This window comes from Gavia stellata, chromosome 3, assembly GCF_030936135.1.
Source record: "Gavia stellata isolate bGavSte3 chromosome 3, bGavSte3.hap2, whole genome shotgun sequence".
Classification (NCBI taxonomy): Eukaryota; Metazoa; Chordata; class Aves; order Gaviiformes; family Gaviidae; genus Gavia; species Gavia stellata.
The window spans coordinates 75997711-76025612 of record NC_082596.1 but is presented as its reverse complement, the minus strand read 5'-3'; positions in this window follow the sequence as shown (position 1 = coordinate 76025612).

The window sequence follows — 27902 nt, the reverse complement described above, 5'->3', positions numbered from 1 at the left end:
TTCTTGGATGAGAGTAGAGGGCAATTTGATCCCGTGGCTAACATGGTGATTTTTTGAAAGAAAAAATTCTGAAATGAAGAAAAAATGGGTGGGGAAGTTAAAGTTGTGCATACTGTGAACATGTCTAATTGTTTTATATTTGATACATTTTTCGTTTGGAAGAGTAAACAGGCATTTATATTTTATTTTGCAGATTAATTACTTCAGGGTATTTGGGCCATATAAGTTCTCTTTCTGTCTCTCTGTTTTATCATTCGAAAATAGGGGGGTGGAGAAAGAGTGGGGAAAGAGTAGGGAAAGACATGAGATACAGAATAAGGGTCCTGTAGCAGAAATATTGGAAAGCAGGTGTTATCAAAGGCTTGGACACGTGGCCTGGGATATTATGTCATTTTGCCTGGGATATTTTGTTTGGGATATTTCAAAAGGTGATGTGGGTCAACCTTAACCATTGTTACAGGCATTGCGCAAAGAACAGTCATGTTAGCTACCCCCAGCCCTGAATTTGGCTGTGGTGATAAATAGTAAGAGGGCTGTCACTAAGGAACCGTGGTGGGGTGATACTGCAATAGCCACAGGACAAGTTGATATCACTGACGTGCATTTAAAAGCTTGCATTTAGGCTTGTGTCACACACCTTTAACATGTTCTGTGCAGAATAAGAGGAGTCCATTCCCTGCTCACAACTAGAGCTTTTTGGTGAAGGTAGATCACCACAGATAATTCCTTGGAAAAACCTATCATCTGCAAGATAATGTATGATTGAGGAAACATAATAGTTTAATGAGAGATAATTGTAAAAGCTAAGAGAAAATCATGAACCAGATTTGAAAAACCATGCAATACTTGATTTATACATATCTTCACCTGGAACCTGGTTTCACATAGATCCCAGTTGTTCCACCAGAAGCAAAGGAAGATTTCAGAATTTGCACATATTTCATTCAGTTAACACCAATTAAATATGAAAAAAAAGGCCTTAATCTTAGCATAATCTGCATAACATTTAATTTGTAGTTTATTGCTGCTCATTCTTGAATATGGTTAATCCACAAATCAGTGTCACAGAATCACAGAATGATAAGGGTTGGAAGGGACCTCTGGAGATCATCTAGTCCAACCCCACTGCCACAGCAAATTCACCTAGAGCATGTTGCACAGGAATGCATCCAGGCAAGTCTTGAATATCTGCAGAGAAGAAGACTCCACAACCTCTCTGGGCAGCTTGTTCCAGTGCTCTGCCACCCTGGAAGTAAAGAAGTTCCTCCTCATATTTAGGTGGAACTTCCTATGACCAAGTTTGTGCCTGGTACCTCTTGTCCTGTCACTGGGCACCACTGAAAAAAGACTGGCCCCATCCTCCTGGCACCCACCCATTCAGTATTTATAAGCATTAATAAAATCCCCCCTCAGTCTTCTCTTCTCCAGACTAAAAAGACCCAAGTCTCTCAACCTTTCCTCACAAGAAAGATGTTCCAGTCCCCTAATCATCTTTGTAGCCCTTTGCTGTACCCTCTCCAGCAGTTCCCTGTACTTCTTGAACCGGGGAGCCCAGAACTGGACACAGTACTCCAGATGCGGCCTCACCAGGGCAGAGTAGAGGGGGAGGATAACCTCCCTCGACTTGCTAGCCACACTCTTCTTGATGCACCCCAGGATGCCATTGGCCTTCTTGGCCCGAAGGGCACATTGGTGGCTCATGGTCATCCTGTTGTCCACCAGGACTCCCAGGTCCCTTTCCACAGAGCTGCTCTTCAGCAGGTCAGCCCCTAACCTGTATTGATGCGTGGGGTTATTCTGCCCCAGGTCATTTCACAGGAAAAAAAAATTTCAGGAAATGAGACTAATTTATTTTAATGAAAAGAGCTTTGCATGATCTTTCACAGAACTGAGGGCTGGAACGGTTCCCCTTAGAAAGAAAAACTAAAAGAGGGAAAGTTTAAGAGGTAGAAAAAAATAATTAGTGGCTTGTCTTGCACTTAATGGGACACAGGAAAATTTAAATGTGAGAAATGCCTAGGGATTTGGGGTAAGAGTATGTAGGGGAGCAAGAAAAGGTAAGAGAAGAGGGGGGAAAGTTAAAGAGGCATAAAACTGGTATTCTGTGACCTAATTATTTTTAACACTGATGGTTCCAACCGTCATCTAAGGATTCCAAGCAATTACTTTAACAGTTCAAAAATGATAGATCCTTTCATGTTAACTTCTACAGATATATCATGTTAAACTAAAGATCTAAAAGCAAATGAATGTTGTTTGTGATATTTGATTTACAAAATGTGCTACAGATTTCTAACTGAGCAAAGACAAGGACTGAGAATTTTTTTTTTTTTTCAAAATATGTGCTGGCTAATGTTTTTGTTGTTGTGCTGGTTTTTTTGCTGTTTTTTTTTTGTTTTGTTTTGTTTTTAATTTATTAATCTTCCAAAGTCAAATGAGGTAGCACTAATGATTAACCTGGGTTTAATCTTTGTAGGAAAAGAAATATCAGACTTTAATTTTGCATAAATTTAATCCTACTTGGAACCATCCCAAGAAGTTGTAGAGTTCTTCGAAATAAAATTTGGACAGCTCAAAGATTCAGACCATGACTTTTTTTAAGAAATTTTATGTCAAGATGCAAAAAAAAAAAAAAAAAACAAAAACAAAAACCCCCAAAAAACAACAAAAACCCAGCAAAGTAACAAATTGGGAAATGAAGGAGACTTTTTTTGAAACTCCTGTCTTCACAATTGTAGTTGAGTTTCTTCACCAGAGATTCATTTTTCAGTAATGATTTGCCTTTTGCTTATAAGGAAGCTTTGCTTTTGACATGTAAAGAGAAATAAAACATAATCTATGCTTTTGGACTAGTTGTATGGCTCTGCCTTGATCTCACACAGGTTTTGTTCTATTTTTCTTAACAGAAGACTAGAATAAAATCACAATGATAATTATGACTCAGTGAGCAAAAGATGACATTATTATTTCAGAGACGTAGTTAAGGCTTACTTGGTAATTGAGCTGGTTTTTAGAAAAGTTTAGGCTGCTCTTGTAATTACTATCAAATAATATTTTTGGCTCTTAATTGCTTCATTTTTTTAAAAGACACATTTTTACATATTTTGGAAAGTCAGATGATCTCAGTATGATAGCTCTGTGGCAGCACAAGAGATATTTTTTCCCCTTTTTGGAGGTTAGAAATCTAACATGCCATTATGCTATAGCAGATTTCCCCAGTTTCTATGGAATGACATAGGATGAACTGCTATCACCCTAGTCATTACACTGTGCAGCTAGAACATTTTTTTTAAAGTCAGTTAGCAACTCCCTGATGTATTTATTTGCAGTTTTGGAGACAAAAGAAGATTCTTTTTGAAAATAATTTATCTGGGAGAGTTGGGGTGTCTTAGGAATGAATGAAAATGTTTAGGTTGTTGGAAGAACAATTTCATAACATTTGCTTCTTATTTTCACCAATGACATACAATATTGTAAAGCTAAATATTTACATATACAGACATTTCAATGCAAAGATTAGTTTAAATGCTGGAAGTCTCCCCTGTCTTTGACCTTTATGTCAAAGACAGTGTCTAATAGAGATAGTTGCTGTGAAGTCCTCTGAGATTGTGAAATATAAATCATTCAGGTTAACACAAGTGTAAATAGTGAAAGTTTTGTTCCAAAAGGATGTGCAAAACCATCTTGAAATATACCGTCATTGAGCAATTGAACTGTTTATAATGAAGTAGTTTTCATAAGTAATATATATTTATTTGAGTCAGGATATTCATAAGTGTCCATCTATGACATTTGGCTCCCATTGAAATGGTCAAAAATTGGAAGGTTTTGATGAACAAAGAGGTGAGAGAGAAGCTAAATGTATCAGAAATTTTGCAAAAATAACTGAAACTGTATGAATTCTGATTTCTTTCCCCTGTGATGGTGTATTGGTGTCTTGGAATTAAATTATTGACTAATGCATCTGTACTGTGAAAATCCTGTTTACTTTGCTTGATGATGCAACTTGTGGGATTTATATGATAAATGCAAAATTTCATTTTTCTTTAATGAAGTTCTGCTTTTCATGGTTACCTGCATGCTTACAAATCTCAAAAAACAGTGAGGGCAAAGAATCCTCTTTGTTCATATGTGTTTTTATCCTAGGGTTTCTAACTCAATCTTACAATACTTTTTTTCCCTTCTGATTCATGATTTTTTGCCTGAACCTTCCTAGAAATCATAATCAAAATCATTCCTGAGTGTGAGAAAAATGACCGTTATTGTATCTATGGAACTGTGAGATGAAGCAGGAAAATTTATGTTGTAATAAAATTTCAAATTTAGATCAGGGGTCCTAGGAAACTTATCTGTAAAAAACACAGTGAAGAAGCCCATCAAAGACATCTTTTTATAGACATGTTGAAAGGAGAGAGAAAAAGAGTGAATGTTCTTGCAGCTCAGTAATTGACACTCTTTCATTTGGGCAGGAAACAAATGTAACGGAGACAGTGACGTTTATATGCCATTCTTTTAACCACTTGCCCAACTTTCTCCACCTCAAATAGAAAAAAGTAAAAGCCTGTCTCTAAACAAAATGAAGGAATAAAAAGGAAAAGTGTGAGAAATGCAGAAATGGGATTTTACACTAAGTATATCTGATGAAGGCATTTATCATAATTTTGCATCTCATTTGGTAATGAAGAATGGGTTAATGTATCACAGAATGGATGACAAGTTTACCAGTTTTATGAACAAACACACTGTGATTTGCTTTACAAAGGATCTCAGAATGTTGAATAATAAGGGGTTTGCTTCTGCTTCTTGGTTTTATTTTCAGTTTCATTTATACAGGAATCTAAATGGCTGCTGAGCTCTCACAGAAGTGACTTGTGGGTGTGGAAATGTTGTTCCCCAAAGTTTGCTTAAACTTGATCTTGTTCTTTAATTACTACTCATCTAAAATACCAGCTGGTATTATAAAATAGTATAATTTCTTCTTTTTCTAACAACAAAAAAAAATTCTTCTTTTTCTTTTCCTTTTTCCTTTTCTTTTTCCCCTTTTTTCTTCTTCCTTCTCTTCTCTCTTCTTTTCTTTTTCTTTTCCCTATAAACATAACCTCTTTGGGGCTCTATCACTAGATCTTTCACTGCTACAGCAGTCTGTGGTAATCAGGAAACGGTTCACTACAGCTCATTTCCCCTGAATCGTGAGTAAGGTGTATAATTCCTGGATGCAAGTGCTTTTTGAGAGCCAGTGAACAACTAAATACCTTTAATTGCTGACAGAAGCACAGTTCCTCCAGGAGATCTAGTTCAAATGTTTATTTGCCTCTGACGTTGGTTAACATAAGAACTTTTTACTTCCTTAGAGCCCTTCCACAGCGCCCTTGTGACTACAATATGAGAAATAGTTGAGATATTTCTCTCTAAAATCTTAGCTTCAGAAACATTTGTGTGGGAACTGTAACTATAGAAGTATGCATACTCTGTTATTGCATGCAGATCTAGCTGGACTGAGTAAAGGGAACTATTTTGGCTGGCAGATCCAGATGGCTTGCAGAGATAAAGCTCTTTTTAATCCCAGAGAAGAGAGGCAGAATGAGTTACGACTAATGGACGTTAAACTTCAGACATAAAGCCGTATCTTGTAACAGAATGTCTTGACATTTTTAGAGCAGAGTTTCTGATCAGGAAGCACCGGCTGGGAGTGAAGTGCCCTTGCATGCCCAGATAGGGTGCAAAGCACCTTTTAGGCTATGAGTTTTGTACTGTGATGAGGTGCTAACTGGTTCTCACTGAAGTACAGATTAATCTGACTCAACTGTCCTCCTCCAGTGGACTCTAACCTAATCTGAGGAGATTCAAGAGCTCAGGAAGAAATGAAAGCAGAGAAATGTGTATTAGCGTTTCATTGGTTTCTTTTTGCTGGTAGCTTTCCTTTATGATTTTAGTTTGGGGACAGCTGCAGAAGAATCTTCTTAGAGTATATCTGTGTACTTTTCGACATACTCCCTTGAAGAGATGTGATCTAGTTTTGTAGGGACAAAGAACCTGTAAACAGAAGCTCAGTGAATCGTAGTTAAAGGCTGTGCGTGGGCTCCTTTCTATATGATGTCCTAATGTCAAGAAAATATTCTCACCCCTTTAGCTAAAGTTTGGGGAAGCAAAATCAATTGATTGTAACCCAGTCTACTAGGCTGTTCATTTGGAGCTAGTGCAAGCATTGCTATGCTCTACTGTGTGCAGCCTTTCACTGAAACAGCAAATAGGCCAACTCTTTCTTTTCAGTCTTTTTTCATTTTACAATTTGAAATGATACATCTTGAATTTTAAAATTTATTGTTCAATGGATTCGTTTTAATCCCAGTGGCTATGGCCTGATTGTACATTTTGTGACAGTTTAGGGAATGTTTTATGGTATGACTACTAGTAATGTGAATAATATTATTTTTTCTTTGTTAGCTACTAACATTATTTACTAATATTATTGGACTTGTTTTCCTTTTCCTTCTGTCTGTACACCTTACAATATCTTCAGTTCTGTTTATTAAAAAGTGGTATTTTTACAAAGATATCTCACAGCAAGAACATTTATATGCTGTTGTGTGGGAGCACTTTGGGCCTCCAGTATTGAACTGGATATATTACAGGAATAAGCCTTGCTGTGAAATTTTTGCTCTTTCCAGGGTAATTGGGAAATAGCGCTAGAAATAATGTTTTTTTCAGGGCTGGATGCACTTTTTTCTTACAATAATTCTAGCAGTCTGACCCTGACTGTGCACCGTCATTTCATAAAAAATAATGAAATCACAAAAGGTGAGAAACTTAGATACCTAGGCAGTCCTTGTTATTTTAGCTACATTGCTTCACCTATATCTAATGTAAATGTTTCAAATGTGAACTGCTATCAGTTCCTGAAAAGAGCTAGAAAGTTGATGATTATACAGGAAATGGTGCCATGAACTGGCAGGGAAGGGAGGAAAAAACCCAAACAATCCTTCTCTGAGTTTAAAAAAAATCTACACCACCATTGAAACCTATTTCTTACAATAGTTAATGATGACATTTAAAACTTATGTTGCTCCTGAATGAATATGCCACGCATCATGCCCTGTGAAAAGCAGGCAATGTAGCATTTTATTAACTTTCAGTGACCCATCATCGCTTGATTTCAGTACACAAAGGTGTAATGAAATATATACCAAATGGACTAGAGAAGACAAAGTTTTGAAAGACAAATGAGAAAAGAAGAACTTATAACTGTCTTTGTGGCAAAGGAAAAAAGTGAGGGAAAAAAAAACTATGGGAGATTAAGATCTTAAAGAAATTCCTAATGTCAGAAAGAAAGAGCCCTGCAAAGGGAGCACAAGTCTTATGAGGAGTGGCTGAGGGAATGGGAGTTGTTTAACCTGAAGAAGAGGAGGTTGAGGGGAGACCTTCTTGCTCTCTACAATTACCTGAAAGGGGGTTGCAGAGAGGTGGGTGTTGGTCTCTTCTCCCAAGTGACTAGTGATAGGACATGAGGAAATGGCCTCAAGTTGCGCCAGGGGAGGTTTAGGCTGGATATTAGGAAAAATTTCTTTACTGAGAGAGTGGTCAGGCATTGGAAGAGGCTGCCCAGGGAGGTGGTGGAGTCAACCTCACTGGAGGTATTCAAGGAACGTGTGGATGAGGCATTGTGGGACATGGTTTAGTGGGCATGGTGGTGTTGGGTTGATGGTTCGACTTGATGATCTTACAGGTGTTTTCCAACCTTAATGATTCTGTGATTCTGTGAGTGTAGGCAGGACTGCTCCCTGCACCACTTCTGCAGCAGCCTTTTGCTTACTGGTTTATGATGCTCATTAGGCTACACCATGTGATCATAATCTTAGCTGCTGCAGGGAACAGTCCTTTCAAAAAGCTGAATTTAGAGTCTTTACAAGTTGATACAAAGATTCCTTGCTCTTGGTTAATGTTCATTTCTGTTTGAGTATTCAGGCTGGATTCGGAAGAGTTCCATTGTCTGATGAAGTTTACAAAGTTTAAGGACATCAGAATTTAGCATTGCTTTGCCTAATGAACTGAACGATACAGACTTCCCCACTGTGGCACAGAGCAAATAATTTAGAACATGTCAAGTCATGATTATGGTATTACTTTCTTGTCTAATTTACAGGGCTGTTATGAACACTAATCAAATAGCATTTTTAAATGCTTTGGTGGAGTACGGTTCTTTATAAAAGAAAATAATGTATTATTCATTACTCTTCTGCATCTGGCCTTCAAAGTGGGTGTAAAAGCATCTGCCTTATGTCACAGATGGCCTCTGGTGAAACAGAAAGGGACAAGCGAAGGGACAGTTAGTCAGATTTTTTTTTTTATAGATAGACATTTCTTGTTCCAGATTCTTACACTGAGTTTCCCTCTGTGGCCTTGAGCAAAGTGCTTGGCATCTTTTCTTTCTAGGGATCCTTCAGCTGCCATGTTTCTGAACCTGGTGCTTGAATCATGGCAGAGAAAGGTCAAAACTCAGATGCTCAACCCATCTCAGAGCTAGGGCATGCAACACTTGTGACTGTATTTCACCTCAGATTTTCAAACTTTCTGCTTTTATAATGAGTCCAAGTGTTTTGGAGAAATTCAGGATTTGAAATTTAATGGCCATTTCAAAGTAACTGATTTTCTGTTGAATACCTACACAAAGTTTGCTGGATTTTCAGTGGCTCTGTCAGCAACTCTCAACTCCTGCTGAGAGTTGTTGAAAATCTGTCCACACCATTAAGGTACCTGAATGGGATCTCTAGTATCTTGAAATGCTAGAATTACAGTCTTTAAGAAAGACTCATCATTCCTTACAGAGCACTGTTACTCCCTTGGTGTTTTGGAATAATAATGTTAATAGCTGCTGCAGAACCCAGCCATGTGAAAACTGTGGTTTCAGCATTAATTGTGGTTAAACAAAGAATTTTAGTGTAAACCATTGAGACTTGTCTTCAGTAAATTACACTCAGGAGCTATATATCTCTTTAGCTCTCCCTGGCTACTGGCAGCCAACTTACTTCCCATCTGCTGCTTTCTACGGATGAAGGCTGCTCTCAGTTTCTAGGAAGCTAAATAAGGCTTTTGGTTAAATTGTCTGTAAACTACAGAAGAGGTCTTCTTAAATGGCTGCACAGGGGAGCTGCTAAAGCATGATCAAAGTTTGGTAAAGGATAGACAGAAAGTCCAGAAGGTTAGTATTGTCAGCCATCCTTATGTATGTATGTGTAATGAATGAAGAAAAATAACTGTTCATAAGCATAGCAATTCAGTCATGCACACAGTCAGTTGTTAGTGTGCAGATTAATAATCTCACTTTCTAAGTGTTCAGAGTGTCAAAGAATTAAGAGGAAACTGAGGAACTTAAAAGCACTATGGCCTTGCCAAGCCATATGAGCATAAGAATTTTTTTCAATGTGGTATCAAGCTATTATTACACATGACTCAAAAGTATCCCCACCTTGGGGCTCAATCTTGACTCAGGTTCATAGAAAAGGTGTTTTTAGCTTGAACATAAATGACAGCTAAGAAGAGGAACTGTTCATATGTTATAGCTTGATTCGTCTTCACTTCTGTGTTATTCTTTTCTGTTCTCCATCACATTATTTATAAAGTCTTTATTTCTTATGCTTGCTTCCTTTTCCTTCAAAGCATTGCAAAGTTTTTTCTCTTTCTTTCTTTCTCTCCTCTGTCACTTCTGGCAGCTGTATTTCTTTTTTACACACTTCTGATATTTTTCCATAACTGTCCCACAGGCTGGCAACAATGTAAGGAAGAACCTTCTTTGGAGAAACACTGGACACCTCAGCCTTTCCTTAGTGATGCAGAACTGAGGAACTCTTAATAGATGTCAGCCTGAATCCAACATTTGTATAATCTGCTTCACAGCCCAGAAAGTCCCTAGATTTACAGACTCATATGAATGTGAACTTTATGTGGGTTTTGATGGAAGAAAATTGAATAATGTTAATCAAATAATACAGATCTGATAATCATCAATCTGTTATCAAGTATCCCCTTTCCAAAATTTTGTAAATTATTATGAACCATTAACAAATGTGTGAAAAATTATGAGATCCACAAAAATTTATGAAATGAGTTAATATTGATTTAAAAATAATTATTTAAATTTTTCCTTAATTTCCAGTTTTGATGCAAACTTGGATGTTGCCTGAGGTATATCTAAGACTGGGTACCTACCTCAGAAAACTTTTGAATTATTTTTGGACAAAATTGTTTGGTGTTTAAAAAATTTTCAACAGAGAGAAACACCTGGAAATAAATGGCAGTTTAAACCAAAATTCATATAATTTGAAGAAATGTATCTGTACATATTTATTTCTCTATGTTTTTTCTATTTCCAGAGTCCATGTTCCCTTGTAGATAGGTTTGAAGGAAATGAGAAGTTAAGCTTCTCATTTAAGAAGAAAATGTGTAAGTCCAGAGATGAATATGCAAAAATTGTTGCGATTTTTTCCTATGTAACCAAGAAATTCTGTTTTTCATGGCCATGTATGAGAACAGTAGACTTTCAAGTGTGCCAAATGACTACTCTTGGGAATTGTCCTTCTCCCACTGAACAAGATGGGGACCTTTCCTTCCACAGACTCTGTTAGATGTGGAAATTACTGAATTACATGCATATGTTGGCAGAACTGCAGTAAAAGTAAGGGCTTGACAAATTAGCTTCCCATCCTTAGCCATTTCAGCATGTGCAAAACTTAGCTCACATGAGTAATTCCATTTAATGTTTTAAAACATTTGCATCCCCAGGACTTCATTGAGTATTTGTTTATATTTCCTGCGTGAAGAAACTGTCAGCTACTTCACATTTCCCCTAAACTATGCCATGAAAATCTATTCTGTTTGAAGGTCACTAGTAGAACTTGTGCAAAATTCTGGACTCTCAACAATAAACAGCGTAATACCCACAAAATGATTTATGCCATCTTAAGCTCCTATGGCATTGACCAATAAGCTACATAAAGGCACACAAAAATGATTTATGTCTCTCAAGTTCCCCCTGGTAAAAGAATAAGAAGGAAAAATAGAAAATTCAGGCACTTGCCCTTGAGTATAAAAGTTCACTAGAGCAGGAAGGAACATGGTCAACTTTGAAAATGTTTCTGGTTTAAATTGGTGAAAGACTTTCTTTTTCACTTTCTTACAAACACACACTTTTCTAAGTATAAGTCTTTAAGTCACCCCTGGTAAACAAACTATTACTCACCTCCATATCTATCACAAATATCAGTGAAAGTTTGCAGGTAAAAGGAAGTGGATGTCTATCATCCATTCACAGGACTTACTTACAATTTCTTCCTCAGCTTCATCTAAAACACAGCAATAACCTTTCTTCAAGAAATGTTTGTGCAGGCTTACATTTCTGAAATTGTCTCCAAGGCACTCACAATTTAGAACTGAATGTAGCGAATTTGGGAATCTGTCCAGCATTTTGTTATGTTTTAATCTAGAGTCACTTTTAAATATACTAGTCAAAAATAAAGCCAAGAACATAGCTGAGAATTTAAATACAGCCTTTAGGAATTGAAACAATACTTTAAATTATCCATTTTTAGCTGTTTTATCAGCTTGTGACTATTCCTGAAATTCATTGAATAATCTTTCTGCCTGCTGCTAATTTTTTTAACAGAATTTTCCTTTTTGTTTTAGTACAGATTTTGCTACTTTTTCCATTTCCAGAGGGAATACTAGCAAGAAGTGTCCCCTTTTAAATCCTTGTTCATAAAGAGAATCAAACCTGTCAGTTAGCAAAAGGGAGGCCTCTCATAAACTATGTCATCTATTTTATTAAGTCAAAAGTAGGTCCTTTGGAATACAGGCAATAATGCTCCTGAAAATAGAGTCCAGTTTTTACCTTTGTATCCTGCTCCACATTCCATTCAAATGAAAGTCAAAGCACTGACATAGAGCAATGTCAGGTCCTCACACCTCAGGGGACCTTATTGAAACATGCGGTCTAAATCAGGATGTGAATTAAATCTCTCTAGGGTTTCAGTGTTACATTACAGATTCAGAAGTAGACAAGAATCAAGCTGTGTTTCTAAGTTTGCCTGAACTTTGAAGTAAGTCTCATCTAGGTTGAGAAACTCTCTACATCTTAGTCATCCATTTTTTTCCTCTAAGACTTGCTCATTTCAAAATGTGGTATCCATAGAACGGTGATCATTCTAGAAATTTTGTATCTGCATCCAAGTCTCAGCTCTGTAATTCAGGCTCATTCTCAGAATTAAAGGTTTTTTAAAAATATCTTTTACTATAATTTGGGGAAATTCAAGTGTATTTTCAGAGACAGCTGAAGACTCATGCAAGCTTCTTGCTTCATGCATGCTCAGAGATCAAAGAGTCAGTGTTAAAGGTCAGCGCTTTTTACTTGGATATTTAGACTCCTATATAGGGTTATTGATTTCAGTAGAGTTATGCAAATGAGTACAAAATGAGGATCTGGCATTCACTCTTTCCTTTAATCAGTATTTCTAACAGATGATCTGTTAACAGAGTATTATTAAAAATTAGTCTTTTCAAGTACTCATTACCTTTCTACCAGAAAGAGAACTTTTCATAGCACAATGAAAAATACGCCTGCTTTTAGCGGTAATTGCTTTGGTGCTGTGTGCATATGAGAATGAGGTGTACCAGCCTGCCAGAATATAAATGGGGTGAGATGCATGGGGCATCTGCAATATTGTGCAGTTGTAATTAATAAGCAGCAAACTATTGCTGAGCATTAGGTTGGGCAAGGTGAGCACTAAAATAGGTCCAAGACTGATCGCAGACAACCACTGAAAAGAATTCTTAGCAAGACCGCCATTGAAAATGTATCTGAGATGGAAATAGTCTGTATTGTTTGATTAACCTAATTTTTAGAGATTATAAATGACCTTAAATTAGTTCGCACATTTTAGGTAAACTAAAAATGGAAGGCACCTTCACAGCAAGTGAAACTTGCAAAACATCACCCTGGATCTGACTGAATTGGCTAATGGATTGTGTCCTGAGATTATTTTTTTTTTTCTTTCTTCCCCTAGGAGTATTCTACAAGGTACTGGTAACTACTTTAGGCAGGTTACAGAACAAGATGGATGAATTGCCAGATTTAGTTTGGAAAATCCTATATAGCAATCAGTCCCTCTTCCTTCTCAACAGCAACTGTTCTCCTTTTTAGCTTAGTTATTTCAGAAAAAAAAGTCTGTTTATATTTTGAGAAACTGTAAATCATACAGTTTCTATTTAAAGTATTTTTAAAATCATTAGAATATTGAATTGTTAAGTTTTCCAAGTAGGTGTGAACTGCTTCAGTAACTACTCACTAATATATATAGCATTCAGCTATTACATATACCTTCAGTTTGTATTATACATTAAATCTATATTAGTGAGTTTATATTGTTTTATATGATCATCTTAATCTGTGCAAAAGCAATCCAGCAGATTTAACTTACAACTGTTGTATTTTGCCTGCCTGCAAGAAAGAATTCTAATTCCACTATCAAAATGAATGTTGATTTAGTAATTTTTTCAGTATTAGAAATTGAGTATTCTCATCCTATACTGTACAAAATGTTTTATAAGTAGTGAATAAATAGATTAGGCTATCCAATAGGCTAGACATTCTCTTTATAACATGATTATTAGATGTATTAGTATTGAAAAGCAGGAACTATGTACAAGAATATAGTGAATGAAAATAATTCTCATAAAACATGCAATGACTATCTGAAATTCATGGCCCCAGACTATAGTACAGGGTTACAAATTGTAACTAAAAAAGACCAGTTATGTTTAGAATATGTCATCAAATGTTTTTCAAAACCAAGGAGCTCTGTAAAGGAACCAAAGCTTCAAGTTTTACAGCATGGACCATTGTCTGATTTTAGTGACTAGGAAGGAATGTGCTGCTGAGCTGTTCCAGATTACTTCCTGCGAAATAGCCAGTGTTCATTTTCAGGTGTGGTTCCTGTACAAAATGAATCTGACAAGAAACACCAATGCCTTTTGTCTTAAAAACACAGAAATGGGAGGTACATTTGGAGTTACTGAGTCCCGTCTCCTTGGTTTTGTTGGCAACCCATGTATATGATTTCCTTCATAACTTTATTAGATTAGAAAAATTTCCTGTCCTCCTGTATTTAAATCTTGAAATCTCTTGACATCTGAGCAAGATGAACATATGCACCAGTAAGAGGAGGACCATGTAGGTTACATTGGAGGACAGCTAGAGCTATATTCATTATAACCCTCAGCCAGCCAGTTGTCTGATAGCTGTTAGCAATTAGCAAACGCTAACGGAAAAAAGTCCCATAATTACCTTCTGTTTCACACAGTATTTATACTCACAAATTGCTAACTGAGTAGCACTTAAACATGGCACTGTTCCCTGTTGTGAGACATCACAATCCATTCCTTCTTGACTAGAGATTTTCCTCTACCCCTCAACCTGCTGAAGCTGAAAAAGAATAAAAATAGCGCCTCACATTGCTTTGCATGTATTACACCAGCACTGTTATCTATCCAACTGTCCCTACTGTATACTTCAAATACTGGTCTACCCTCTGGCTTTTTCACAAGAAAATTGAAGGTGAAATGCATGGGTTTATTCCAATAATGGTTATGCAGTGGGTGAAGTTAGATGAGCCAGTTTTAGACTGCCTAACAGCTTGGTGTTACACCCGAGTATCCCACCGTTGCCTCTCCTCTCCCAGTTATATCCTCCACTACTAATTTCCCATTGGCTTAACCACATTAACTCACTAGCCTAGGAAAAAAAAAATTGTTTTTTAGAGTTCCAACGTGTTGGGAGGTTTTATCAACCTGCAGATGGGTGTGATGGATGGTGACACCTGAACATGTACAGAAAACAGGGTTGAAATTGCTGGCCAAGAAGTGGAGGAAGTCTAAAGAAAATGTGGGGAACTGCTCCTGAATTGTTAGATTTGGTCAGCAGCCTCCCACAATTTCACTCTGAGAGGAGGCAGCCTCAAATGTCTGCTGTGCTATCTGACATAGAAAAAAATATTCAGGGAGGTTTGGGTGAGAGTGTTTGCTACCCTTTCACTATACACATAGTGGAGCTGAAAACCAGCATCAGTCTCAAAATGGTGACTATACCTCTGTGCAGCCAAGAGATACTGTAGCACCTGTTAGTCTACCTTGCTAATCAGATCACACCAGAAGAGTATTTCTCCTCTGTTACACAGAAAAAGGAATATATATATATACTTAGAAAAAAAAAAATCCAGCCGTCACAGGATTTGTCTTTTTTTAATTGAAATTTTGGAAATTTACATAATATGCACATGATTTTTATAAAAATTTAAATATATTTCCCCACTAATTTCCTCTCACCTGTTTTTCTTTGCTATTAAGAGAATACTCCAAGGTTGAAATTAGATTCTTTTTGATTTGGTTCCTTAGAAAAATATTATTTCCTGTTTAGCTGAAATTCTAGATTTGGAGCCCATGACACTATGGAATTGTGTAGACAATAAATATAACAAGCAGTTTGCTCAGTTAGGAACTCCTCTACTTTTATGTGCCTTTCTTTCCATTGTCTATAGCGGGATCCTAGATTCCTCCCTTGGGCACTTCACTTACGTGCCTAACATTAGGTAGACCTTAGCATTCAACCTATGCTTTGACTTTCAATTATGGTTATTAAGTTTATATCTTTGAGATACACCTGTCACTTTTCCCTTGATTACATCCTCTGGCAATCATTTCGAACAGTTTTATTAAAGCTGTGTTTATATATACATATACCCATAGGTAAATTGGCTTGAACACGCAGTATCATTTTTATAATCCTGCTGTTACAGAGTGTAGAAGAGATATTAAACTCTGTTTTGGACTGAAATGTACATCTCAGCTTGAAAGATAATTTGTTTAGTTTTACAATACAAGTAAAATGCAGGTTTTGGAAACAAAAGATAGAAAAGTAAACCACAGTTCAGCTTGCTGGGCATATAAAAAAGAGTTGAGATAATCTAAAATAATTAAATCTTCCAGTATGTTGACAGAGCCTGGGTATAACCTTGGCAAACAACAGGAGACAAAAGCAGATATCCAGTAGTTAACTAGGGTCACAGGTGTTTTCTGAGATTCACTAGATCCTTACATAGTTCTTGTATCTTCTGCTTAGTCCTTTGAGTAGAATCAAGCCTGGAGGTATGTTCCTATGGTCATTAAACAGTACAGATGGGAAGTTAGGGACCTCAAAAAGGAAGTCACATCAGGCAACCAGAATATGATAAACAAAAAGAAGTACTAAAAATAGGGATATACATTAAATGCTAACTTCTTTTCCAGATTTAGGGACCTCTCAGTGTTCATGTCCATGAACACTCTTTGAAAGTAATTTACTGAACCATTTCAAAACATGTAGGTAAATGAAATGAGGAAATATGGAATAAAGCAACATTAGCATATGATGTTGCCTTTCTCTCCATTTTATGCAAGAGTACAGTACAAATCCTCTGCCCAGCCTGAAGGACTTCCAGTGCATTTCTTCCAGCAATGAACTCTCATAAAAGGGGTGAATTAAGTCATTCTTCTTTGTACAAAATAGTTAAATATTCATAGAGCCCAAAAGAGCAAGAGTCTGCAGTGCACTGAGTCTGGGCTCTGCCTTGGGAAGGGAAAAGCTCTTAGAGACAAGGATTACATAAACTGTTGGTCTGTCATTATTAAGTGAATGTCTCAGTTCTTAGGCTAGTCAACTGTGCTCATGTTTGCTTGATCCCTCTAACCCTGTTAATATTTAAGTCTTCCACAAAATATTGTGAAACTACCACACTCTTCCCCTTGCTTTTTTCCCGAAGTAGCCCACAGACTGCTGGATAGGCCATTCTCCTAAGATGTTAGGCTCTTGCATGTTCTAGGTATCTGCTTCCCACCATCAAACACTTTGTAATTACCCTAGGGTTACTAGATCAGCTACCCAGAAAATTGCATTTTATGCCATCTTTGGGCTAATGAAATTCAAATTCTGTGTTTCCGTCCTAAAACTGTCCTGAATACAAACCTATAAGCTGAATTAGTGTAGGAATATTTCTCACTTTTACTGATGAAGTTTGGTACTGTACTGAAAGGAGCAGTACATTTCATCATGCTGAAAAAGCATAGGATAAGAAAAAGATATTTTATCTTGGTTTTGGACACAAAATCAGGGGTAGTTAGGTACTCAAGATGGAGGTTTTGATTTTAGCTTATCATTGAGTATAGCTGAAACAGAAGAGAGTAAGTCTTTACTAATTCCTTTACTATTCAGAATTTATGACTGCTTGTCATGAAAACTCTTCTGGTTCTAATGTTTAAGTGGTGAATGTATCCATGGAAATCTGATAGTAACCTCACATTCAGAAATGTCCAGTTATTTATTTTTCATGATGAGGTTCTTTTTATTTTAGAAATGCAGACCACAAAAAAGAAAGCTGAAAGGTAAGGACAAATCTAGACAAGAAAAAAGATTAGCAGAAGCTAGTTAAGAAGAAATTATAATAATTGCATTGAACAGAATCTAATTAAGAGCACAAGTAAAGATGCTGTTCATTGATTCATGTGATGATAATGTAATAACAATCTACTTGTGATATGTAGCCTTGCTACTTTACGAAATCTGAATGGAGTTCACAGAACCTGTTTAAGCCAGTGCAATATTAGCTGAGTCCACTATTTAATTAATTGTTTCATAATAAATGGGCCCCTTGTTTACAGTAATATTTTAATTCTAATTTATCTTCACAATCTAAAAAAGTGTTTAATTGCTTTAATGATATTAGCTGTCTCAGCCTTTATTACAACACTGGACATAATTACCCTCTTTTAAGGTAATTTATAGACCTCATTAACACTCTTGCCTCTCTGCTGTGATTAAAAATCTCCTAAGAATTGAAATCTCTCTGAACAGTAAGAGAATTATTGTGATTTATTGTTCGCTGTTGCTGCAATGAGTGCAAAGCTGATTTATTATGGCTGATCCCTGCTGAGGTGACTAGAATTGCACTGGGGAAGGGGAAGGCAGGAGCTCTTGGTGAAGTAGTTTACTCCACTCTGTCACAGAGTTGCAGTTTAATATGGGTCCTGTCATTTGCTTCCACAGGAGCATGAAGAAGTCTCTGTTGAATAAAACCTACAGCAATAACCAGCTGGCAAAATCTCACCTTTGTGTGCTGGTTTTGGCTGGGATAGAGTTAATTTTCTTTATAGTAGCTAGTATGGGACTATGTTTTGGATTTGTGCTGGAAACAGTGTTGATAGCACAGGGATGTTTTAGTTATCGCTGAGCAGTGCTTACACAGAGTCAAGGCCTTTTCTGCTCCTCACAGCACCCCACCAGCAAGTAGGCTGGGGGTGCACAAGAAGTTGGGAGGGGACACAGCCGGGACAGCTGACCCCAACTGACCACAGGGATATTCCATGCCATATGACGTCATGCTCAGCATATAAAGCTGGGGGAAGAAGAAGGAAAGGGGGGATGTTCGGAGTGATGGCGTTTGTCTTCCCAAGTAACCGTTACGCGTGATGGAGCCCTGTTTTCCTGGAGATGGCTGAACACCTGCCTGCCGATGGGAAGTAGTGAATGAATTCCTTGGTTTTGCTTTGCTTGCCTGCGTGGCTTTTCCTTTACCTATTAAACTGTATTTATCTCAACCCGCGAGTTTTCTCACTTTTATCCTTCTGATTCTCTCCCCCATCCCACCTCGGGGGGGAGTGAGCGAATGGCTGTGTCATGCTTAGTGGCTGCCTGGGTTAAACCCCAACACTTTGCCAAATAGAAAGCAACTATATTCCTTTATGGGAAATGAAACCCCCTAACAAAGTAGCTTAAAGGACTTAACAAGGTAGTATTAGTATGCTTTTTACACACAAAATATTTGCAGTCATGTGGAACCTTGGACTTACTGGTTGGATAGAAAAAGTGTGCTGTTTACATAACATTTACATTCTGCCTGTTTGTAGAAAGGAATTTATAAATTTAATTTATTTAAAAATGCTTATAAAAGACTACAAAGAAACTGACTGAATAGGTCAAAAACCACAGCCTTGTAAAATCTCGTGCCATCTTTACATTATCCTCTCAGTGACTATGTAATTCTGAACATTTTACAGAACCATCTATTCCCAAACACAAACAAAAACAAAGCCAAGGAAGTTACTATTAATCAAGGTGCTTAGTGGATGAGAGAAAGGCTGTGGATGTACTCTACCTACACTTTAGTATAGCCTTTGATACTGTTTCCCACAGCATTTTCCCAGAGAAACTAGCTGCTCATGGCTTGGATGGGTGCCCTATTCTCTGGGTAAAATACTGTCTGGATGGCGGGGCCCAAAGGGTTGTGGTGAATGGAGTTAAATCCAGTTGGCAGCTGGTCACAAGTGGTGTTCCCCAGGGCTCAGTATTGGGGCCAGTTTTGTTTAATATCCTTATCAATGATGTGGAAAAGGGGATCGAGAGCACCCTCAGTAAGTTTGCAGACAACACCAATTTGGGCGGGAGTGTTGATCTTCTTGAGGGTAGGTAGGCTCTACGGAGGGATCTGGAAAGGTTGGATTGAGGGACCAGGGCCAATTGTATGCTGTTCAACAAGGCCAAGTGCCGGGTCCTGCACTTGGGTCACAACAACCCCATGCAACGCTACAGGCTTGGGGACGAGTGGCTGGAAAGCTGCCCCGCAGAAAAGGACCTGGGGGTGTTGATTGACAGCCGGCTGAAGATGAGCCAGCAGTGTGCCCAGGTGGCCCAGAAGGCCAACGGCATCCTGGCCTGTATCAGAAACAGTGTGGCCAGCAGGAGCAGGGAGGTGATCATGCCTCTGTACTTGGCGCTGGTGAGGCCGCACCTCGAATCCTGTGTTCAGTTTTGGGCCCCTTCCTACAAGAAGGACATTGAGGTGCTGGAGTGTGTCCAGAGAAGGGCGACGAAGCTGGTGAGGGGTCTGGAGCACAAGTCCTATGAGGAGCGGCTGAGGGAACTGGGGTTGTTCAGTCTGGAGAAGAGGAGGCTGAGGGGAGACCTTATCGCTCTCCACAATTACCTGAAAGGGGGTTGCAGAGAGGTGGGTGTTGGTCTCTTCTCCCAAGTGATGAGTGACAGGACAAGAGGAAATGGCCTCAAGTTGCACCAGGGGAGGTTTAGGCTGGATATTAGGAAAAATTTCTTCACTGAAAGGGTTGTCAGGCATTGGAAGAGGCTGCCCAGGGAGGTGGTTGAGTCACCATCCCTGGAGGTATTTAAAAGACATTTGGATGAGGCACTTAGGGACATGGTTTAGTGGTGGACTTGGCAGTGTTAGGTTAATGGTTGGACTTGATGATCTTAAATGTCTTTTCCAACCTCAATTATTCTATGATTCAATGACTCTATGATACTGACATTTACACACCTGAGGACACTTTTATCCTGGCAGTTCAGTATACATGACGTTTGTGAAGTAAACAGGAGAGTAGGGCCACCAGCTTACTCCACTGATGGATGGAGATGGCATATACTCTGCTTGGAGCCAATACAGAGTTTTCTTCCACAAAATGCAGAGCATCCAGAATGAGAGAAATACAGCCACTGTTTGGCATAGGGTCTTTTTACAGGCCTGAATGCTGCAGATCTGGTGTTGTACACCAAATATACGCATTGCATCCCCTGAAAGCACTGGGGTATTCTGCCTTTCACAGCTGTGCAAAATGCATGGTTTTAGGAGAGGCTGCTAACTTTCAGAGGGAATTGTATTCCTGAGAATGTGTTCCCTTTTTCCATTGTTCTCAACTGACTTAATAAAGGCAGATTATTTCTACACAGAAACTGTGTTATTCCTGCACAGGTAGCCCATCAGAGCTTCTGCTTCTCCCCTGTCATGGCGGTCATGGCGGTCATGGCAGGGAGGTCTCATAGCCCTTTGGGAAATACAGGCAAGCACTGAATGGGAGAAATTCCCCATAGGGCATCTGCTGCTTTCCATACTTTACAGAATTTAGATATATCTAATAATGATGACAAAGACTAGTTACTCATAAATAACTTCTATTCAATCTTTAGCTGTTCAGGCAAATAAATGCTGTATTTTTTAATATGATATTAAATTGATCTTCTTTATGAAAAATAAGTGTTTGATGTAGTTCTCTGGAGCTATTTATGAGACTAAACTAATCATTTAAAAATTGTTTTTTAGCACATGGTTGTCTGGTTTTCCTCACTCTTACTATGAATATGGATATATTTACTCTGCAAAGCAATATACATTGCAAATGAATTATCCAATGGAAAACAGAATTCCAAAGAGGGTAAAAATTAAGATTTTATGATTGCTAATGAAGCACTAATTTTCTGTTGTTGATTAAACTGTCAGCCAATTTATATTGAGTTCCTAGTTCTATGGAACTGATAATTTTAATGCAATGTAAATACTGATATGGTAGAGCATTGCATATCTGTGGGTTGCATAGATATTTCTAAATAAAACAATTTTCCATGTAAGAGAAGGAGTAGTTCTGGTTCCATTCCATTAAAACTGTACCAATCCAGTTATACTAATTTTGTATTATTTTAATAGGTTTATAATGTTTAGATGTGTTCTAAATGGTATTACAAGGTGTAATTCCTCTTGATTTGTACTTAACAGAAACTATATTAATGTAATAATCTTTCACCACAAAGTTGAAGAAATGTAGGAAGAGTAAGCATCAAAAGCAACCCTGAGTTGATCAAATTTACAGATACTGCAATGTATGTGAAATTCTGGCATATGCACCATGTACAGTGGGGAAAAAAATTTAGATCAACACATTCAGTTAAAAAACCAAAAGGAAACCAGAAAGTTCTTCACACAAACTGTGTAATTGTGTTAATGAAATTCTAGAATACTATTTTTTAAATGACCTTACTACTTGCTGTTTTAATAGTGCAGTCTATATACACTAAGATATTATATACATACTTACATACTATAAGTATGTATACTTATATACTATAAGACTGTATACACTAAGTCTATGTACATTAAGACATGTTCTTAATATTGGTAGCATCAGTTTAGAGTGAACCTTAGTTTTTAGATTATAATTTTTGAAGAAAATATATATCATATACACTGCAAAATGTAGTTTACTTCTCCATGCTTTTTAGGAAAGAAAAATAACTGCGGGTGTTTTGTACTTTCATCCTTTAATTGTCACCCTTAGTCTGTGAGATTTTTAGATCAGTGAAGCATTTTGGAGGACAGAGAGTTTAAACTTAATAGCTGCTAGCGGCTGAAAAGAGTTTTATGAATAATTCAGTTGTTCAGATGTCAAGTATTGACTTTTGTTGTGATATAAAATATTATTATTTATTGATTTTCCTTTTCCCTCTAAACTTTTCTCCCTATTTTCCTGTATTTTGAAGTTACTATTTACACCTTGAGTATATGTACTATTCTGAGAACACCATTTCCCCTTGAAATAATATTTGAGGGCAATAGCATATGCACATAAAGTCAGAGGTCTAGGTTTGTCTGTGCAAGGACTCCATTTATTAATTATAACTGATGGGAGAGATAGTGATTCAGTAAAAAGATTACAGCTGGTAGAGGATTTGTGTGACTAGGTAGAGACAGCAGCGGAGGCTAAGCTCTTTTCAAGAGTATGGCAGGAGAATATCCCAGGTGGCAATGGTGTACATAGTGGATTTTATAAAGCTTTTCCCTAAGAAACTAGTGAAGGGGAATGTGGGAGAAGAATGGGAAGACAAGTGTAGGCCTACTTAAAATGACCTCTCATATGTAACAGCAGTAATTTTATAAATTCCAAATCTGGCTTGGTTAGTGGTATGAATCACATAAATGAACTGTGCAGCGTAACTGGATTCATATATAAACCAGCTCCAGATGAGGTATTCATCGCAATATTACTTACAACAGACATTTTTGCTCATGCGTGATTTGTATTTATTAGACATGAAGTGTTATCAATTTACTGGGGTCATTTCTGTTACATTTAGACATACATTTTCCATTTCATCAGTGTGAAACTCTTTTAACACCATGAAAGATGCTTCATTTACATGTTATTAAAAGTATAGTGTTTGCTGAATGATTAAATACTTGCTTTGTGACATTTTTTATCTTTTGCTATAGATATAATATCAATCTATATCTATACCTATATATAATGTTTGTGACATTAAAGAGAACAGTTTAATGTGTATGGATTTTTTTTTAAATGAAATAAACATGCTTAAAGTAAAAAGAGGAAAAAATGGTATGAATTACTTAAACCAAAATGGTTTGGGGCACCAATAAGGACTGTGTGGGAGAAGACTGTAATAACTATTCTGATAATCACAATCTAATCTTTCCAAAAGATGATAATTCAAGTACTCAGTACTCTGATTACACTGTTTCTCCCAGTAGAAATCTAATTAATTATTTGCTTTACAATGATACATAGGCAATGCACAAACCTAGTATTACAGTTGTATCCTGCCCTGAAGAGTTTGCAGTCTGAAGAGGATAACTACTGGGAACAGAAAGCATTGATATTACAGGGAGGAACTGAAATACAGTTTCCTTGATATGGCTAAGGTCACCAATGTCAGTGCAGAAATCAGAAGCTGAAGTGTGTTTTCCCAAATTCTCTTTCAGACGTTCTAAGCACAGAAAATACCTTTATTCTTTATTCACAGTCCAGACTAACAATTTCAGGCTTAGGATTCTTCTCTTCAACCACTAAATACTAATTCCTTTCTTAAACCCCTATGGATAAATGGTGCTGCTGAACAGCCCCACTTGCTCCTGAAGTTAATGGAAATAACAGCATTCAGTCCAACAGAAAACTCATGAAGCGCAACATTCTCAATCTAATTTCAAAAGACCTTCAGAAGGTACACATAGTCTAGAAAAGACGCCACACCTTTGGATGATTATTCAAGTTCTGCCTGCTACCTGATGAAGTCCTACATATTTTTGGTCCTCAGTGAAATGCTCAGAATGTGATTTACTGGAAAGACAAGTCATTTAGGAAAGGAGATGAAAGAGAGATAGATAATTAAAGATATTTGCAACATTTATACAAAGACTGCTTTCACTGGGATTGTCATATTTTCTCTAGGTTTAGATGGATCTAAGAAAATCAAAATATTCCAATGTAACTGATATCTATCTGAATTCCTCTCTTGATCATAATTCTGATATTGTGCTCACATTCTCTAGTTTGTCTTAAGACATTCAACACTGTAATCAGTTGAAATTTATAAATTCTTTAAAGGTCATTTTCAACCAACAGAAAAGAAATGGTAAAAAATGGAAGAAAAACATGACTTTGAACATCTTGAAAATACTTAGCTTTAGCAGACAGAAGAACATGTCAAGCCATGGTCAGAAGCCAGTTTCCAAGAGGAATACTTTTGTGAAAAGTTCTGCTACACCCTTTTTTGCTGTTGGCTTTGTCAGACTACTTCAAACTACCTCGGGTTAACTCAGGAATATTTTATTCTCTAAGCATATCATAGTATTGTAAACTTCACCTAATACTTCAAATCTATGTTTAATTTATCTTCTAAGTAGCCAGACTGACAGTAAATAAGTAGGTGTTAACATGTGCATAAATGCTATCAGCACTGGGGACAGGCAAAGAAAAGGAGCAGGGGCAACACAGTACATTATCTCCCGAGGAGAGTAGTGCTTGCTGATAATTTTTTTTTTTCGGTCAAGACTGCTTTTCAATTTAGTTTTTTAAAGGGCATTCTTTAGTGGAAAAGTTTACTTTCTCTAGATTTCTGTTGGCAAAACAACTGAATACACCACAGCACACAAAAATACAGTTCTGATGAAAGACATTTTTTGTGTCACATCAGCATCTGAGCATCAAGTAGACTTCCATTAAAAGTTCTAATACACTTCTGAATAAGAATGAACGCATACAACTTGCATACCTCAAAATGCACAACGATATATATATAATTAGAGAAATGGTAAATTAAGAGCCTTATTCTGGTCATTTTCAAAAGGACGTAGTCTTACAACTACCTGTTTCAGCTTTCAGGGTGGGTGTTTTTTCTTTGCAACACGATGAGCACTTTTTAACTTCTGCCAGAAGCAGTGCAGGTGACATAAGTAGCAGTTTACATGGGAAGAACAGCTTTAGAAACTGTCACCATTCTCTTGTCTCTTTGCTTGTTGTTTTTGCAGCCTTTGTAGAAGCATGAAGCCTACATTTTAACATGCATTGACAAGCTTGGGAATCTTTTTATCTTTTCTGCTGCTGCAGAAAAGAAGTGAAAGTGCTTATTTTGGTCAAAACAAGAATCACTGTTTGAATAGGCACATCTGAAGTAGGAGAAAAAAATATCTGATGAAGAAACATAGTTGGAGAGGTGGAAAGAAATTAATCTGGATATCTTGAACCTAAACATTAGTCTTTTTCTTCTGCTTTAATAGGATTACTCTAAGAACTGGCTTTTCCTGTTTGCTTTGGAGAAACAGGTAGAGGTCAAAAAGATAAAGGCTCACAAGGTAAAGGTACAGGGAGAAAAGCTAATCATTCAAACCATAGGACCTCTTGGAACTGGGAAATCTAAAGAATAGATAAAGATCTGTTTTGGGAACTATTTTACATAGTAATCTTAATTTTTATATATCTCAGTTTTCTTGCTTTCTCTCTATTTAGGCCAAGAAAAATATTATTCTAATATAGTCACATAGCATGCAACCCTGTGAGGCCCTGATTGTGTGTTTGCATTATAGTCACTTGTGTAAAAAATCTTGGAAAAATAACAGCTAGGTATGTAAGGATGTTGAATTGCTCAAGATAGAAAATACTTTCGGAAGCACTAAAAAGGATTAAACCCCAGAAGCGGGATTCCAAATCTTGCTTCTATGAGCTATAAATAATACAGAAGATATAAGGAAAGACAATTGTCTCCTTGGAAATTATTTAATAAACTAATTATTTGTTATAAACTTGCACATTAAACTGATTCCAGAGAGCTTTTAAGATATTTTTTCCTTCATAATTTTTTTCTAGAATTAAGAACAGGTTTCTAGAAACATAAAGGAAAAAAAAACAATCCAAAACTAAAAAACCTTACTGAGAAGATACCAGAGCACCATTCAAAATGTTGAAAAATTGCTTACATCTACCAATAACATTTAAGTCTACAAGCTGAACATTTTTTAACACAAAGTCAGTGAAGGTTTTGGGTCCTCAGATGTTTTTCAGGGTATATGGCAATGGTTCCCTAGTTTTTTGAGCGGTAAGATATCAAGGGAATATTGCCAGCCTCAGTTCAGATAATTATGGTGGCTTCCTCTGCCATGTAGCTGGGAAAGTGTTCTTCGTTTCAGGTCACAGTAGCCAGGCAGTACCATTCTCAGTTTCCAGAGATCCTGCATGTACAGGAAACATGTCTGCCTGCTTCAGAATGAAATTTTCATTGTTTCATTATAGAACCATAGAATGGTTTGGGTTGGAAGGAACCTTAAAGATCATCTAGTTCCAAACCCCCTGCCATGGGCAGGGACACTTTCCCCTAGACCAGGTTGCTCAAAGCCCCATTCAGCCTGGCCTTGAACACTTCCAGGGTTGGGACTTCCACAGCTTCTCTGGGCAACCTGTTCCAGTGCCTCACCACCTTCATAGTGAAGAATTTCTCCCTTACATCTAATCTAAATCTACCCTTTTTCAGCTTAAAGCCATTGCCCCTTGTCCTGTCACTACATCCCCTTGTCCTGTCACTACACCCCCTTGTAAAAAGTCCCTCTCCAGCTTTCTTGGAGGCCCCTTCAGGTACTGGAAGGCTGCTAGAAGGTCTCGCTGGAGCCTTGTCCTCTCCAGGCTGAATAACCCCAAATCTCTCAGCCTGTCTTCATAGGGGAGGTGCTCCAGCCCTCTGATCATCTTCGTGGCCCTCCTCCTTCTTATGTTGGGGGCCCCATTGCTGAACGCAGTATTCCATGTGGGGTCTCACGAAAGCAGAGTAGAGGGGAGACTTATACAGACTTTTATTTGCTTGTAGACTTATACATGGATATACACATTTATATGTGAAATATATTCTTTTTGTCAGTGAGTGGATAGTAAATTGCAATGCTATCAGTGTTACTGAATAGTCCCTTCAATTTCATTCCTGCTTTACCTTTCAAATTCCTTGTCAGGTATGCTTAGGAGTGTGTCGTATTCCATTCAGTGTTTTATAGCTGTCATGAACTTATTCTGACTTGTTTACATTACTGAGGGAATTAATGGGAACATCTATGGTTCTCTGATGAGGCACAACCGCTTCTGAGTGATGTGTGGAGAGGAAAGTACAATAAATTCTCATTATAGAAAAATGTCCTATAATACACCCGAGCAAAAATAAACTGAAACATAGTTCTATAACAGAAATCGGCAGTCTCTATTGGTTTCAATGAGCTTTGAATCAGATGCAAAGATAAAATCTACAGCATAATTGCAAGTGGAGTTAGGACTTCATAAAATGTGCCACTGCTAGTGTTGTGAGTTGTGAGCATGCCCTGATATCATAATATACCTATGGGAAGGAGTGAAAAAGAAGGAAATTTAAGGTAGGAAGAAAGCTAAGGTAGGAAGAGAATTAGATATAATAGCAAAAAGTCCATGAGGGTTTCCTGCTGCTCACTTTGAGTCCTGAAAGAGGAGGGACCAGGAATACAAATTGTTTGGTGACATGACTGAGCTGGTGATAAATGAAATATCTAAGCTCTTATTTGCCACTGAAAGATGGAACGTTTTCTAATACAAACAGTGAAAGTATGGGTATGAAACTGCTTTAAATGGCTTAAGAATAGATGCAGCCTAGTTAGTTTCTTTGCTGTAAAAAATTAAATGGCTATTAGGAATCAATCTGTTAGATAACTCTCTGTGGACTGAAATTTACATGAGTTCCATGAACA